This window comes from Rosa rugosa, chromosome 2 (assembly GCF_958449725.1).
Source record: "Rosa rugosa chromosome 2, drRosRugo1.1, whole genome shotgun sequence".
Classification (NCBI taxonomy): Eukaryota; Viridiplantae; Streptophyta; class Magnoliopsida; order Rosales; family Rosaceae; genus Rosa; species Rosa rugosa.
The window spans coordinates 38,229,554-38,234,231 of record NC_084821.1 but is presented as its reverse complement, the minus strand read 5'-3'; the positions used below and the strand labels follow the sequence as shown (position 1 = coordinate 38,234,231).

The 4,678-nt window shown below is 36.1% G+C and overlaps 1 long non-coding RNA gene across 1 annotated transcript; it reads left to right on the top strand.

Annotated features, from left to right (window-relative positions):
• The first annotated feature begins 1,462 nt into the window (after positions 1-1,462).
• Positions 1,463-4,381, top strand: LOC133730148 (uncharacterized). The gene is made up of 3 exons (XR_009856645.1): positions 1,463-1,567; positions 2,896-2,966; positions 3,977-4,381. It is a non-coding gene; the product is annotated as an uncharacterized LOC133730148 (long non-coding RNA).
• Positions 4,382-4,678: the final 297 nt, after the last annotated feature.

Sequence of the window (4,678 nt, the reverse complement as noted above, 5' to 3'; positions counted from 1 at the left end):
GTGCTTTGCAAGGATTACTTAGCATGTAGTGGTAATGATGAATCATACAGCAGTGATTGTGCTCATGAATCATCTTTCACCAAGCCCCCAGTATACCTTACTCCCAGCAAAACCAATATTTTGCATGTAGCACAGCAGTGACACAATACCATAGATATGCATAAGAGCTGTCATGTTTGCTCTCTAGGTTGTGATTTCTGATTGAGTTATGTAACAGAGATTCAAGCTTAGGTCTTTATTTGATATAGCTAGCACATTCCGGCTATACTCTCATGTCCATTGATTACTCGTCGACTAATTGATGGCTTGGCATGGCTTGGACTTGTTGAACTAGGATCTAGTAGGAATTGCAGCTACTGTATGAACCTCTGCTGGAATTGCTTTAGTACAAGTTTTAATAACTTGTGTGTATGCTTGGTTGATTATGATGGTGAGTTGTTTTGGCTTAGAGGACATAAAGACAACGTGTAATGAAAAATGGTTAGAAGTGTTTATTTTCTTCAAAAATGAAGAGGAAGGACACTAGATGTTTGATTTTGATAATAGATAGAATTTAGTAAAGGAGGTGGATTGGGATACTGAAGGGAAGATGGTACAGTGTTTGGTTTTGATAATAGATATACTTGATTGTCTGAAATCAATAGCATATGGAAGCTTGAATCTTGAATTTGATTGAATACTTTGCTTGCTCAATTTCCCTGAATTTGATTTACTTTCTTCTGTAGTTAAATTGGATTAGCATGCTAAAGCTTCAGTTTCTCACGTGTGTATTTGAACGTTGGCTTTATTCCCAGCAGTAAAATGGGTCTGCTACTTGTTGATGGCAGAGCTTGTGGCTTGATATTTTAGAGGATTTATTACATATGAAAATGCTTCATGGAATTTATAGCATCTTATCGAGCATGTTGCAATGCCTAGAATCATTGAAAGCTTTGTTATTAACGGCAACATAATGGATCTCCTCTCTCTTTTCTTTTTGCACGTTGTTAAGGCAACGAAATAGCTTGGAATATTTGAATCGCTTGGATATGATGCCTTGTTTTTCTGAGCTCATTTTAGCATGGTGGTGAGTGGTGACTTGCATGGTTTAGCAACAACTTGATCATGAATAGGCAATGTATGTAGTCTTGGCTTGGTTCCGGCAGTGAATTTTTTTTTTTTTTTACTTTTCTCTTTGTTAAAGCACTTAAGCAGTTTGGAGTGCTTAAATTTCTTTATGCGTTGCTTGAGTTGCATGATGTTTGGTTCAGATTGCTTTGGCATGATGGTTTAGACTTGCTTGATTAGCTTTTTCGTTGTGGAATAAGTCCCCATTGCTTGGCTTGGGTTTATTTTGATTGAGCTTGTGATAACTATGCTTGAAAATGTAATAGGCATGAGTTTTCATAAAGGAATTTATTTGATTTGAATCCTTCTATACAAATGAGATCAAATCAATCCCAATTTTTTTTTTTTGGCTTTCAGATGGGATCAGCTTGATGCATGAATATGAGGATCAAAAGTTTGGGGTAGATGAGCAAAAGCTTGGAATTAGCACGGAATTGGCATGAATTTGAGTTAAGAGTAGGTATGAGCCTGATATTGATATCATAGAATGGGACGATTCCTGAATTTATATATGCATGTATTGTCTTTGATTGTTTTTTTTTTTTTTTGAATATCTTGATTGCATTTGTAAACTTCAGCTTCGCTTGGCCAATGAGGACCTTGATCACTGTGGTATAGAAGTGAGGCTTGAAGGTATTTTGGAGTAATGAGGCCTGCATTTACTGTGACTTCTTCAAATATTCTTTTTCCTATCAGAATTTTCTCTTTTTGGATGAGATTGCCATGCCTTGATATGAATATGGAGCATTTGCTGATATCAGCTTCACTTTGGCAATGAAAGAGATAGAAAACATCATGTAACAACCTTAATCACAGCAGTAACTATAGTAACCATGAGCAAGGTCTTAATTACTCAGCCCCCAAGTGTCTTTGCATAAGATTTGAGATGCTATTTTGAAATATGGAGGCTTAGGAATAAGTTCAAATTGGTTTAGGTTCTTCAAAAATGAGAAGGGTAGTTGTAGCACTCAATTGGTGGTTTGGAAAAAGCATGCTGTGATGTGGGCAACACAGTCTTGAAATTTGATAGCTGCTGCTTTGCATGTTGCTTGGCTTCATTGCTTATTATATACATGATTATTCCACTATAACTCTGTAAGCTGGTTTCATATTTGGTAGAGACATGGCTTGAGAGAGAGATTCTCCTAAAAGAGCATATATAGATTGACTAGCTCTTGGTACATGGTTTTAGGCTTAATGGAAAATCTTGGTGTTATGTATAGTACTGAATTACTAGCAGTAGCTAAGGGAATGTTAACAGCAGCTCAAATTTTGGCTATGAAATCTACTAGTTTGAAAGAATGCACAGTGGTGCAATAACATGGCTAGGAGATCAGGTGTTAGAGTAGGTTTACTAAGATTTGTGTGTTTGACTATGGTTTTGGGTTTAAAGAAAGTTCACAGCAGCTCATATTTCTGTAAGCTAGCTTGATATTTGGCATAGGCATGGCTTGAGACAGTATTTCTTAGGAAAGAGCATGAATAGATCAATGACTCAGGAGTTTGATTAGCTCTTGGTAACTTTTTTTTTTTTTTTTTTTTTTTTTTTTTTTTTGTCTATCGATGACCCCTTTCTTTGCTTGGCTTTGGCATGATTGAATATTCTTTGCATACCCTTATGATTCTTCTGAAGTTTGATCCAATCTTCGGCATGGGTCTTTAACTAACTTGGCTTGACTTCACTTTGAAGAAGTACCTTCAATTTCATATTTCGATCACAATGTTTTTATAGTGGCTAAGTTGTTGATTGAATGATCATGACACACTTCTTTTGGTTTTCTTTTATAGGAGCATCAATAATTGAAAACTGGAAAACAAAGCTCCATTCCGCCAGTAAATTCCAGCAGCTCAGCCCCCAGGTAAGAATGTACAGTGTAGATGCTAGCTTTCTTCGATTCGTATTAATCCCGCCAAAAGAAGCTTGCTTGCTTTGTCATTATCAAGTCATTCGAATTGGTATGAGAATGATATGATTGTTTGCTTGGAGAATTTGAGAATCTTCAGGCTTGGATATGTGATTTGGTAATGAGGGCTCTTTTAAATATTCTAAAGCATGACTACTGATTTAAATGGAACACAGCCATCTTTAACAATGGCATGAGTCTTTGCTTGTTGACTTGTTAGCTCGCTCGAAAATGATACTTCTAACTATGAGCTTTTAGTTGATTTAGGAAAACGGTGATAATAAAGATGAAACCTAGTTCTAACTCATCGATGAAGTAATGCCTAGTTAAGGGTATGGCTTTAGAAAGTGAATTTATATGGAATGAGGACCTAGTTTAGGACGATATATTTTTTCTTGCATGTTGGTTTGTTGCTGTGCTTGCTTTGCTCTGTGCTCAATGTGTAGCCTTCTATTAACATATGCATAATAATAAAAGATTCTAATACTAAGGCTGGCAGTAGTGGTTATTAGGATGTCTAGCATGTGGATCTTTGATGCTCTTAGGAAGAAAAGATAAGCATGGATGGCTACGTCAGCATGATTATTGAGGAGCTTTTATATTAATGCTGACTACATAACAAAAGAGGGTAGATAGTTCCTAATGATGGAAATTTTAGAATTTGGTTTTGTGCACTTCGGTTTTTGTACAGAGAAGCTCTTTACCTAATGAAGCTAATGGTGTTGAGTGCTTGATTACAAAAAATGCATGCAACCTGCTTGTGTTGTAACAACGATGGCTTGAAGATTGATCTTAGGAGTGTGCCTGTTTGCTTGAGTAACTATAGCATCTGAAGGCTTGGGGCATATTGAATAATTGTTTGTCAAATATATATATATATATATATATATATTTTAACTGCATCATGAATGCCTTTTCCAGTTTTTTAGAATCTCCTTTGTAACTGGTTCATGGTCTTGCCTCAGATTGGATCGGTATTCCATTGAAGATGAAATGTCAACTTCATTAGTTGATACAAGTTACAGCAGCAACTATCCAGCCCAGGCATATTGACATGAATGGGGGTTTATCACGGCATCTCAGCATGATTGGATGTTCTCTCCGTTTGACACCGAGAGGACTCTGCTTGTCTTTTGTGTATAGTTTAAATAGAAGTTTTGCTTCTTAATCAAAGTCACAGCTTCTGAACATTGTGAATTTGATAGGGAGGTTGCAATTGGAAGATGGAGTTTGCACGAGTCACAACCTAGTTCCATAAGAGGAACATGAAAAGATGTAATTAATTTTTTTTAATACCCAAATCTTGGCTCTTTGGAGAAAATAAACCACTCTTGTACTAATATATTTTTCTGATGTATACCAAAGGTTCACAAGAGGTAAGAGAGCAAGAAACTGAATATGGATTTTTCAAAAGTGAAGAAAACAAAAAATGTTTTCCGATTAAGCTTGACTACTTTGCTTTATGCTTGATTGTGTATTGGCAATGTTGTGAAATCAAAATCATGGATGGATAGAAGCAAACTATCATCTTGTCATGGAATAGAGCATGAAATTTTTTTTTTTTATTTTGCTTGCAGCATGGAGCACTGCTGTGAATTTGAGGAAGTCGTGCATAGCATGTTTTTGAAATTCATTAAGCAAAGCCCCCAAGTTTGCATGATGCTTGA